Below are 13,771 nucleotides of genomic sequence, written 5' to 3' on the forward strand. Positions count from 1 at the left end.
ATAACCCGAGCTCAATTATGAAAGCAGTCTTCTCTTTGTCAGCAGGATCCATCCTAATCTGGTTGTAACCGGAATAGGCATCCAAGAAGCTAAGCAACTCATGCCCTGAGGTCGCGACCACTAGGCGGTCGATCTTGGGTAGCGGGAAGCAATCTTTCGGGCAGACTCTGTTCAGGTCGGTGTAGTCGTGCACATGCGCCATTTGTCATTGGCTTTTTTCACCAGAACCGGGTTAGCCACCCAACTCAGGTAATGGACTTCCCTAATGAAGTCTACTGCAAGAAGCTTCCCAACCTCTTCATCGACTACCCTTCAACATTCTGGGGCAAGGATGCGTTTCTTTTGCCTTACTAACCTGACTAAAGGGTTGGTATTAAGTTTGTGAGTTATAATTTTTGGATCAATCTCGGGGTTCTCTACCACGAACCAAGCAAAAATATCTAAATTTTCAAGTAAGAAACATACTAGTTGGGTTCAAAGTGGTTCGCTGATCGAGGCACCAATTTGATGAGTTTTGGCTGGTTCGATAGTAGAGACTAGTATGTGGACCGTCTCTTCTTTCAGGGTAGCTTGTTCGTCGTATACTTCACTAGTCGCTCAAGCTCGACATCCCTCTACCAGCTTTGCTTTTACATTTAAGCCATCCACGTAGCATTTGCAAGATTCGAGCTGGTCACCTTGCATGACTCCCACTCCATAATTAGTTAGGAATTTCATCACTAAGTAGTAAGTGGATACTATCACACGTAAAATATGCGTGACAGGTTGACCTACTATTGCATTGTAGGGAGAGGGAGTCATGACTACCAGGAATGTGTGCTCAAATCGCACATTGTTTGGCCACGTGTCGGCTTCCACAGGTACTATAACTATCAAAGGCGTATCTACCGGTTTCAGGTCGCTCTGCTGTAACTATAATTTGTCAAATGTCTCTTTGAAGAGTATGCCTATTGAGCTGCCTGAGTCCACTAAGATGTGTTTTACCTTGAAGTCGTTAATCCTTAGTTTCACCACTAAAGCATCATCATGTGGGTATTGGATCCCGCCCGCATCGTGCTCAGTGAAGTAGATCGGTTCTTCTAGCCGAGGTCGCATTGGCAGGTTTTCATCTTCGTTCTCCAATTCATGGACCGAGGTCCTCCCAATTATCGATGTACATCCAGTGATGATGGACCCATTGGTGATCATGTTAATCACCCCGCGGACTAGTCTTTCCTCTGGCAACTATTGTAGCGGTTGCTCATTCTACCTACTGACCTTGGGGTCATTCCTCCTCTGGCCCCCTTGTTGATCTGCCTGTCAGTCTGCTTGCCCCCTCTCTGCTCACAATATGTAATTCTTCAGGTACCCGTGGTGGATAAGTTCCTCGATCTCGTCGTAGAGATTCCTATAATTCTCCATGTTGTGTCCACGATCTCGGTTAAAATGGCAGTAGACATTCAGGTTTCTTGTTGTCGGGTCTCCCCTTAATCTGGGAGGCCATTTGAAAAAGGACGAATCCCTAATAGCCATTAAGATCTCTCATCGCTTAGCATTCAAAGGCGTGTAGCTCGTTCTCACCATAGGTGGGGTTCTAAAGCGCCGACCTGGCTTGTGGGTGCGCGTGGGGGACCAGCTTCTTGACTTGCTTCTTCCCCTGCTTGGGGACTTGCTTTTCTTTCTTTTCTACCCACCATTGCTCGTTCCTTCATTCTCTCTCTTCCTCTTTTCTGACGGTGGATTGTCGATCTTTTGGTTGATCTCATCCTCGATACCGATGAATTGATTTGCCAACCTGAGGAATTCGGTGATATATTTTGGTTTCTAAGATACCACGTGCCACTTGAACTCTTTGTGGGTGATTCCTTTCTTAGCCGTAGTGAGTCGCACCGCTGGGTCGAGGTCCGATATCTACAAGCAAGTATCATTGAAGCACTTTATATAACTTCTGATTGATTTTCTTTCCCTCTGAACCATGTTCAGAAGGCTTTCTTGTGACTTCGGGCACTTTCTGCTGGTAATGAAGTGCATAGTAAACGGGTTGGCAAATTGGGACCAGCTTTTGATGGAGCCCCGGCATGAGGTTCCGGTACCAAGTTCGGACTACCCCCTGAACATAGTGGAGAAGGCTACACACATGCAGGACTCGTCAGCCCCAGCTAGGTGCATCTGAGACTGGAAGGAATCCACATGATCGTTGGGGTCAAACAACCCGGTCATACTTGTCTAACAGGGGTACCTTGAAATCTTTCGCCATCGGAGTTTCCAAGAGCTCGGGAGACAGAGGAGATAACCGGAAAATTAATAGAGGTGCAAGCTTCATAGCCACCGAGCTCACTTCTTCCCTTTGTCTTGCTCTTCTTGCTGGCCTAGCTTCGTCGACGGATTATTTCTGGCCGAGGAGCAGCGTGTCTTGCGACGTCGTTGTTGTTGCTTCTTCACCGGCTCGGCATTGCTACTGTTGATTTCGGTCTAGTCTGGTATTTCAGCATCACAACAGACATTATCGCGAGGTAGATCATGGTTCCTTCTTGATAGATTCTCTTGGTTATGGGGTTCGCACTGGCTATCGCGAGGGACAGAAGGGTCATGCCTCGAGTTCGCACCTCGAACTCTGGGCTAGTTATTATCTCCTCGCGAGCCATCATTTTCCTAGTCGGAGTGCCAAGTGGATTAACCCTGTTGAGCTGACTATCCCCGAACCTGTTTCTAAAATTTCCTTGCAAGGCTGGAGGATTGTGCTGACTGTCTCTCCTCCCATGGGGCGAAACCTGACCCTTGGGAGGAATCGGTACTTGCGAGGTCCTCTTACCCTGATGGGGGGATCAGTTGACATTCTGGCTAGTTCCAGGCCGATTCAAGTTCTGGCCCAGATATTACTACTGGTATTGCTGGTACAGATATTACTACTGATACTGTTGGAATTGTTGGACCTGTTGCATCTGGATCTATATTGCCCAGACGCACTGAACGAGGTCGTGGAATTAGGAGTGCCCGATTCTAGGAGGGGCCGCAAATGGCTCGAAAAAAGTCACACCCACTAGGGGAAGCGAAACGCTCACTTGCATAGTGCCCTATGGTATGAATAGTGATACTACTCCTAACACTATAAGAGGAATAGTAAATTGGCCAATGCATACCATAGGGCCTTGGGGGAAGGTTGATTGCTGATTTTGCCCCCCGGTAATGTTCATCTCGATACTTTTTCCAGAGTTGCTGGAAGAGTCCATTGGGATAAATAAAACTGCAACTAAAGTTGGGACGACCTTTCGATCGTTTCCCACAAACGACGCTAATCGATGGTGCACAATCTATATACTCCTAGCTGGAAGACGATTCGAACTCCAATTGTGCGGCGAGCTAGACCAATCTGCAAAATAGTGGATTAGAGAACCCGGGGTAACTAACCCGGCAATGTCACTTCGATGCTTAAGTCAGTATTATACTGTGAATGTGAGCTGAATACTTGAGTGCTTGAATGCTAGTGAGTAAAATAATCATGCGTACCTTTGCCTTGAGGTTTCATGTCCTTATATAATGGAGTAGTCATGGGCCTTACGAAAGAGCTCTGGGATTTTCGGACTGTGGAGATAAGGTTTGTTTTTTTTTTTGAAGGAGAGCAATATGTTGATAAGGTTTATCATTTACCTCTGATTCAGGCGGAGCTAGGATGAGTCTCATCATGATCCCAAGAAATTCGGGGTCCATTGAGGAGGCCTTTGGTGGCGTTTCGGTTCATGAGCTCTGAACTGGCACTTCAATTTTTTAATCCCGAACTGGAATGGGTATTGAGGTGTCTCTATGTCGAGGTGGTTTTTTAGGCCGAGGTGGCTGAATACTCAAGCTCTGAATGTTGCGAAATAGATTTGTTTGGCTGAACTATCACCCCTCGAGCAGATTGCGTATACGTATCCCCTTCTTACTAGGTCGTGCCAAATCACCCTTCATCATGCATGATGCAACAAAGCAAACCAGAAAGTGGAAAATCTTCCACTTCAAAGGCAAGCAAACACGGCTACACCTGTTGCATCACCGAATGACATCCCTTTGCCCTAGGATACTGAGTTCATGGGTGATACCACTAGAGAAGAGTTGATGGAAAGTGGTAAAATTTTTTTTTTTTTGTACTTTTTAATTAATCTAAAAATTATCTTATTTGAATTTACTAGTTAAGTTCAATACATTTTGAGCAATAAAAATTCTGATAACTTGTTTTCCATGATGTTTATAGATTCTACAGCTACTCAAAAACCAAAAAGGGGGCAAGGTAAAAATCAGTGCAAGAAAGTGGCAAGACTTAGAAATGGGAATAAGTTAAAAATAACTTTCTTCAATAATCGTGTGGTTAGAAGCACCATGCCTCATAGTTAAGACACTTAGGCGCAATAGTGTTTGATCGCAACATTTGTCCAGTGCTGGAGGATTCATGGAAAGATATTAGAGAAGAAGAGAAGAATCACATGTGGGTTGCAGTCACGATAACTTTTGGTATCATAAATTTTAATTTTTCTAGATTTTTGTACTTCTTTCATCTCATATTACTACTAAATTTTTATTACTAATTATTATTTTAAATTATTACAAGACAATTTAAAAAATGAGCATATAGAGCACTATCATGAGAATACCTTGGAGAATATGTATGTTTTATGGAAAAATTGGAGGGCATCTATGCATTGCAAAAATATAAATTCATATAAGACTTTACAAGAAGCACTGAGAAATGTACCTGATGAGCTAGATCAAGGGGATTGGGAATGGCTTGTTAAGGAATATTTTTTTAGTGAAAAGTTTCAGGTATGATTTAAGATGCATGCATTACTAATTAAATGATATTATTAGTTTATCCTCAATGATTTAGAGAAATGAGCATTTAAAGTTTGTTTCCTATACAAATATAGAAATCAAGCAGATGCAACTCTGAGAATAGAGATAATTTGTTAATGCCTCATCGTACTGGTAGCAAGCCATTTAGTGGGATTATAATTAGTAATAAACATACATTTTTTAAATGTATTTATTTAATTTCACTATTTGATAAGTATATTATAATACAGGGAGGCAAAGATGGTAACCCGCCAGACTCACAAGAAGGGTGAAAAACTAATTGAACCTGAAACTGTTGCAAAATATGTATGTTTTATTAATTTAACTTGTATATCCATTATCTTAATTTTTTCAAATTTTGATTTGAATTTAGTAATATCTTACAGGATGAAAATACAAAAAACAGTAGAAGAAAATATAAAAACACTAAAAATTGAAAAAACTCAAAACACAAAGACACCATGCTTATACATGTCTATTTTCGTTATTTTGATATTTTCTTTTCTTAGCCCATCAAACTTCAAATACGAAAATTAGTAATTTTTTTACCGTCAAACCCATTGACAAGGACGAGCAAAGTGCTGAAATCTGAAAATTCAGGGAGGGCCTCTTCCCAAGGGCTACGTGTCACTATCCCAAGGTACAAGGTGACAATCCATAATTTACCCCTTATTTTTTTGGTAGACAAAGAAAATCACTACATACAACGAGAGAAAACCCTTCCATAAAAGTCCTTAATACAAATTATTGAATATCCCTACGAAAATTATAGCAAAGGCCCCATTCACTTTTTTTGGAAATTGCTTATTCGGGTAAGTATTTCCTAGGAAATATTTACTTACCCATGCTCTTTTATTTCCCAAATAAATAAAAGAATCATTGTTTTGTCTATAAAAGAAACATTATTAAAAGAGAAAATTTTGTCCCATCCAAGTATTGAAAACTTTCCCCCTAAGTGGGAATGTTACTTATCCATTTGAGAGATGGGTATCACTTATTCAGTCACTTGGGTAAGTGATACCCAAGGAAAATAAATTTTCCATAGACCCCGCATTAAAAGAGCATGGGTATATTGGTCAATGGGTACCAAAATCCCATTAACCAACTTCCCTCCATCTCAATTCAAACAGGGCAGCAACGACAAGATATTAGAGGGTGACCGGCAACGACTTTAAATATGAAAAATCAACCGGTGGGTGGGTCATTTTTCAGTTCTAATCAATCATCTTTGTTCCCTTTTTTTTTTTTTTTTTGTGGTGTAAGACATTTCATGTGTGTATTGTCCCAGATCTGACATCTTTAATTGAAACCCTACCTGAAACGCGCCGATGACGATAGGCCGGCAAGGCTCCCTCCACCTACCACCTTGATCATTTTTAGTTTTTTATCATTTTTCCTTATATTTTAGTGAACAACTATGATTTTTTCTCATTATTGTTGAATATTATAAAAATATTATGTAATTATTTGAATTTATTTTGTTATGTTCTTGCATATTTAGAATTTTGCTTCATCTTTTTAGGAATTTTAATGTGAATAATTGGTGAATATATGAATTTATTTTTTTATGTTCTTGCATATTCTGAATCTTGCTTCATTTTTTTAGGAATTTTAATGTGAATAATTGGTGAATATATGAATTTATTTTTTTATGTTCTTGCATATTCTGAAATTTGCTTCATTTTTTCTGGAATTTTAATGTAAATAATTGGTGAATGCATGAATTTGTTTTGTTATGTTATTGCATATTCCGAATGTTGCTTCATCTTTTCTAGAATTTTATTGTGAATAATTAGTGAATGTATGAATTTATTATTATTGTTGTTGTTGTTGTTAAGCCATTATCATTATTGCTATTATTATTGTTTATTGCTATTATCATTATAATAATAATAATAATAATAATAATAATAATAATTATTATTATTATTATTATTATTATTATTATTATTATTATTATTTATTGTTATTATCGACACAAATTCCGTGTATTTGATTAACACAAAATATGGAGACAAATTAAAAAATAAATAAATTTATAATAAAGAAAAATACAAATGAATGAATTCTCTTTGATTTATGCTCAATAACGAGAGCAACCTCTAATCAACAATCAAATTTGGTGAAGGCGAGGGCCACTGGCGTGTTTCTCGTGCTTCTTGAAGTGTTAATGTAAATTTCCTTGATTTTAATGCTTTTAAAGAGTTTATGTAGATTTCTTCACTCCGGGCTTCGTGCTTGATTGGCTGTGAAGGATGATTCTCTAAGAAGGGCCCTTTTGTAGTAACTTAATCTTCTTGGAAAGCCTGAATCCAAGTGTGTTGTAGAGAGCGAAGAAGTTTTTCCCTTATTTCTTCTCTCTTGATAATGTAATTGCTAGAGTTTGCAGGAGTTTGTAGTTGATTGCAATCTTCAGCGTTTGTGTGGGAGAGCTTCTTGAATTATAACTATGAAAAAGAGACCTCTTTCTTCCTAGGCAAAGCTTTTTATAACCAAAGATTAGGATTGCCACCTCAACCCCACTTTGCTAACCAAATCCCATGTGAGTGGGGTGTTGGTTTAAGATTAACTGTCATACATGCATCATTATGTAGGAGTTAGTGGTCTTGCAAATGGAACCACCCTATTACAATAGGACATGAGCCATATTGGATTTAGTACACTTGGATCCTTGGGCCACTAAGTCAAATTTATGTAGACTGGGGCCTTAAGCCCATAGAGGCCCATATTAATTTTGAAGTTATCATGTAAATTAAGCCCATTTATTTGGTTTTGAAATTTACATGTCTACAGTCATTATTGTAATTATTATCATTATTATTATTACTATTTGCAATAATAATGTAAATCGCTTGCATTATGATTGTGAAAAAAAAAGTTCTTTCTTCCTAGTCCTAAGCAAATCTATTTGTAGCCAAGGATTAGGGTTGCCACTTCAACCCACTTTGCTAATCAATCCCATGTGAGTGGGGTGTTGGGTTATGATTAACTCCCATACATGCATATTATGTAGGAGTTAGTGGTCTTGCAAATGGGACCACCCTATTACAATAGGACATGAGCCATATTGGACTTAGTACACTTTGATCCTTGGGCCACTGAGTCAAATTTATGTAAACTATGGCCTTGGGTCCATAGAGGTCCATATTAATATAGAGGCTATCATGTAAATTAAGCCCATTTATTTGGCTTTGAAATTTACATGTCTACAGTTATTATTTAATTATTATCATCATCATTGTTATTATTCATTTTTTTTCTATTTGGGTCCATGTGGCACTCCATGTGTGGGCCTACGTGGGCTAAAATTGTTTGTATGTGTGAAAAGCATTGTTTATATGTGTGGGTGAAATGAGGGCTAAAATTGTCATTTAAAATAAAATAAGCTCTAGTGTGAATACTAGCTCACCAAGCATCAATCACCACTCCAATAAGTGCTTAAAAAGTTCAATAAGTGATTTGAGAAATGGGTTACAAACAGCCTTAAGTGATTGTTAAACTTAACAACCACTTAATCCCCAAAACGCGGCCTTAGTCTAATTACTTTTTGCCTCTTTTCATTTTGATGGAAAAGTAATTTACCTAAGTAAAGGATAAGTCATTTCCAGGTATCTGACCAAAAAACTTACTATAAGAAAGTTTATTTACTGTAAGACCCACACAGTTTTTCAAACGAATATGGAAAAATTGATCAACTTTCTCATTGAATAACTTGATAATAAACGAAGGAGGCCCAAATATAAATAAGTAGATCGAGTTATTTTTTTTAGTGAGGGGTTAACATTGCCATGGAGCATGAACTTCTTACAGAGTCAATCTGCTTTTACTAGAGAAATCCTGCATGAACTTTCCCTGGCTAACGAGCCTTCCACTGCATTTCTTTCTCTAGTTCTATACTTGAGAGCTGCAACACTGGGTTGGACCTTAATATTACATCATTCTGCCTGCCCCAATTCAGGTTGAACATAGGATTCGGCCCATTTGTTAGGCCTTATTTACCCAACAGGCAACAGCATATGGATATGAGTCAGTCCCTCATTGCTGGCTGGCAGGCACCAAGAACCAACTTCCGTGATTCCGTCTAACATTTGTATGCTCCAGATGTTCCACTTCCACGGAATCCTCTGTTACTGGTTTTGCACGTGACGTAGGCCACGTGATTGGTCGTTTAAAGGGAGACATGCCATGTGGGCGGGATCCAGACCACTCTTCATCCTCTGTGGCAACATTGGATGCACAGAATTTGGTGTGGGCTCCAATGATCACAGTATGGGCCCGAATGAAATTATATGCTGCACTGGACTCCAGTTGTAATCCAATCGCAATCGTTTGAATTTGTACATGAACGACCCACTACCACTCCTGAGATATTAGGCCCAATTCTATTGAATAGAATCCAGCCCATTAACTACGTGAGGAAGAAGACTGTTTTGGGGTGACGAAGGCAGCAAGTGCAAATGTAAAACGGCCCTCAGGTGACCAAGTCGGACTTCAGCCCTGACACACTCTACAGCGTATACTAAACGACAAAATCTTATTGTTTTTATTATTTTTTTAAAAAGGAATTTACTGATGTGAGGTATGGAGCAATTATTGTTCTAGTAAATTAAATAAAATAGAAGTATTGATTGCCTAAACTTAACCAACCAAATTAAATTATCCATAAAAATCTGAAAATAATAGTTTAAAACTCTCATAAAAATTTAAAAATACTCTTTTTCTAAGTGTAATGAACTATTAATAAATCACCTACGGTGATCGAGGTTTTTAGAGAAAGTCCAACACTAGGAGTCGGTGCAGTAGGTACACAGTAGGTGTGATGCAACATTGGCCCCCATGCACGTATAAAAGAGTCGTGTTGTAGGACAATTCGTCACGGCTTGCAACAATTTTGCAGCACGGGCGCGTGACGGTCCAATTAATTATACTACCAATAATGCTAATTTTTTAAAATAAATAATTACATTAAAAAGAATTAGTTAGGGTCCTTCTGATTCGCGGTTGGAATGAGAATGAGAAGCGGAATCAAAATTCTTTGAAGTCTTTATAGTCTGTTTGATTAGGATAAGAACGAAAATGAAAATTGGAATCACTGCCCAAATCTAAAGGAACACCATTCCAATGGGATTCGTAATTTGCCCTATCAAATAGTTGGAATCAAAATGGTCATTCTGACCCCTATTCCCACCATTAGATTGCATGAACAGCATATTTATTAAATAATTTTCAATAAATTAAGATTAAAAGTAGGTCGCTCATTAAATTAATCACAATAGGCCAATCTCATTAAAAAAAGTTGTAAATATTTTGTTAAAAGCTTCCAAGGAATATTTGGTTGAAGGTGCGCTGTTAGAACACATTAAATAACTCACATGGAGGTGGGCCCATCAAATGAAGGGGGAATAGCACTCATCTGACTGGAACATTTTACATTTTTCAGTTTGAAGCTTAGAAAAACAGTTGAAATGGTAGTTGTGAGTAGTGACGCCCCCAGCCGAAGAGGAGGATTGACAACCGGGTTTGTTAGGTTGACAAGTGGATTGATTGGATGGGCAATAATCCCTAAACTGATTTCCGGACCATCATCAAAATATACAGGCAGTTTTATTTGGTCAAAACTCTCTTCCGGCACCATCGATTTTGTTAGGATAAGAGAGCATTGTTACTTGTTGGGGGTAATCTCGTTAATATCGCGGAGAATAAGGGTATTTTTACTTGACTTCCTGGACTAGTACATGGGGGTTGTAATTTGTAATATAGGCTCCCTTTGTTTGCGATACGAACCCGAACCGGGGTATTTATGATTGCATTTTCTCACACTTTTGTATTTTAAAAAGAGAGCATTATTGTATCTATTTTTTTTATATAATTTCGTATTCATTTGATAATTAACTTTAGATCAAAGTTGAGGCATTAGAGCATATGACAGTTGAAGCATTTAATGATGGGCTCATACCTTTGCACTGATTTAAAACAAACAGGATGAATGCAAAAATGGTTTAAAATATGAACCGTGTTTGTATTTATGAACCAAAAAAGGGTAAATATATAGTGTACATATTTGTGTTTGCATTGCAAACAAATGCAGCCATAAGGAATTCAGATCTAGTCTCAACACATGGTCACTAACTTATATGAAATCAGATACAAGGATACACCTACCCAAAACAGGAAAAAAATAGAATATACTTTATTCTAAATTTTATTTATCAAGGAGCACCACAACTTTTCAAAATGTCTAAAACTATGTCACTAATTTGACGTTAAACAGACTAACGGATGTTAACATATTACAATTTTAACCTTCATAGGAAAATATAAAATATATATATATATATATAATTAACAGGTGTCAAAATATTACCATTTTAATATTTAGACATGAAAAAAGGAAAAAGTTCAAAAAATATTTTCAAATATAAAATACATAAAAATAGAGGAATTACAAAAAAAATATATAAAAAATTATAGAAATTGCAAACAAAATAAATAAATATGTTTTCAAATTATAGAAACTATAGAAATTGAAAAACAAAATTAGAAAATATAAATTGTAGAAAAACACCAAAAGTTTATAGATTGTTGAAAATAGAAAAATGTAAAAAAAAATATAAATTACAAAAAAAAACATTGGAAATTATAACAAAACATTAAAAATGCAAAAAACAAGAAAATTGAAAACTAAAAAATACCATTTTTCCTCTAACTCACCATTCAAGGGTAATTTGGTCATGAAAATTGTTATTTATGCTAAAATGGACACCACTGTTGATGAATCAATTTTTTGTGATGTATTAATTTTTTGTGCTAAGTACCTCGTTATTTGGTCTGCTTCCAAGTGGTCGATGACTCAGAGGCCAAAGTGAACTTTTGTTGGATGAGGACCTGGATGCCGAGCTAGGGGCAGATTAGGTGACGAGTTAAATGGGCCGAGCTGGGCAAGTTAGGTGCCGAACTGACTGGGCCGGACTGGGCAGGTTAGGTGACGAGCTGGCTAGAGTGCCGAGCTAGGCAGATTAGGTGACGAGCTAACCAAAGTGCCGAGCTAGGCAGGTGAGGTGACGAGCTTACCAGAGGCCCAAGCTGCCTATTAGTTGTCGAGCTGACCAGAGGGCTGAGCTGCCTATTAGTTGTTGAGCTGACCAGAGGGCCGAGCTGCCTGGTGGCGAGCTAGATTGATTGTTGAGCTTCGTAGTTCTTTAGAGACCTGCAAGGAATCAATGTCAAAGGACCCGAGGTGGCTAACTCGGCGAGGTCACTCTGATGCTTAAGTCGGTACTCTCACAGTAGAATGCAAGCTAAAAATCACTAAGTATGAGAACTAGAATATGCTTACTTGCCCCCCCCCCTCCTATGCCATTGGGGTTTGTGCCTTTATATAGGCATAGTTTGACATGGGCTTCACGCATCGCATCCGAGATTTTTGAGTAGTCTAAGTGGTCCGAGATTCCCTGAGGTAACCGCCATGCACGTTGACCACCATTCGGATCGTTCGGCACGTGGGCCAACTTCCAAGGATCGTGGGAGTGTTAGAATATGCATGCCGAATTTGTTGGCAAGCACGTCTCGTAGGTTGCTAGGTCGGTGCCTGTGCTTGGCCGCCAATTCGGCGCTTGTGCCAGGCCGCTAGTTCGCACCGAGGTGCCATGTGTCACAATATCATTGGAGGGCCAAATCCGCCCTCATCAACTATTTAGAAGCATTAGTGGTGCACTAATAGAAAGTGAGTTTTGGAAAATAAAAACTTATTGACACAATGAGTTTTAAACATTTTGGAAAGTTGTGGTGAGTTTAAGAGAAATGTTGAAAACTCATGGTGAGTTTTAGAAAATTTTCCTATTTATTACTTTTTTAAACCAAACAATACAACTTCATTGAATATTATTCTCAAAGTAAATCCAAGATCATTCTCGATTTCCTCCTCATGAGTTCGGATTTGCTCAGTGTGCTTCATGCGAATCTTATAGCACGTCTTGACCACACATCGGGAACATTTCCTGTACTTGTATTTCTTATTCATGGGGAGATATTCCCATTACAGGATAGGATGTGCCCATGAGATTGGTGTGAGGCACACTATGCGAGGAACAGATCACACCCATCTTAGAATGTATGCCCAAAATATCTCTCCTACTTTTTGAATACTTTTATTCATGGGGAGATATTCCAAATGTGTCTCTGCAATATGCTATGAGGAGGAAATCCAAACTCATGACAAGAATAGACACAAGAACCTAAGTAAGAACATTATTAACCTAAACAATAAAACCAGAGAGAATAGAAAGGAAACAAGAAAACTACTTTAGTAGGCATAAAATCATACTAAAAAATACTAAACAAATTGTATTCATTAATTCACTGGATTTAGATTGAACATAAATTTAAAATAATAACAATTATTATACAAATAAAATTAATTAGTAATAAAAATAAAACTAAAAATTAGCTTGATAGTATTTATTAGAAATACAATGATCTAAAAATAATCTTTATGAGATTAAAACCATAGCCAATTAGTAAAAAAAATATCTAAATTAACTTTACTAATAAATATCTTTTGGATTAGGGACAGGATCATTATTATATTAACATAGGTGCTATATGCTTACTCCTAAAAAAGATAGGTCCCAAAAGTCCAGAGTCCAAGATCCTCTTTGTGAGAGTGAGTGACTAATTTCAAAGAGTGAGAGACTAATTTCAAAGAGTGAAATTAATTAATCATGTAACGAGAAATAATTAATCATGATAGCATCACTTCCCTTGATCCCTTTAATCAAAAGAAAATGAAATGGCACAACCAACAATGCCTCCAATAGGACAGGCGGAATACTTTGAATCTAGACAACTTTTCCATTGGTATTCCCACTTACACTTAATTAACAAACATTATTTTGCCATCCTTTCATTATTATTTTATACCCAAATTGTCATTACTTTAACCTAAACATATTAAGGATCGCATTCA

This window comes from Nelumbo lutea, chromosome 3 (genome assembly GCF_056320005.1).
Source record: "Nelumbo lutea isolate HS-2025 chromosome 3, American lotus-T2T, whole genome shotgun sequence".
Taxonomy (NCBI): domain Eukaryota; kingdom Viridiplantae; phylum Streptophyta; class Magnoliopsida; order Proteales; family Nelumbonaceae; genus Nelumbo; species Nelumbo lutea.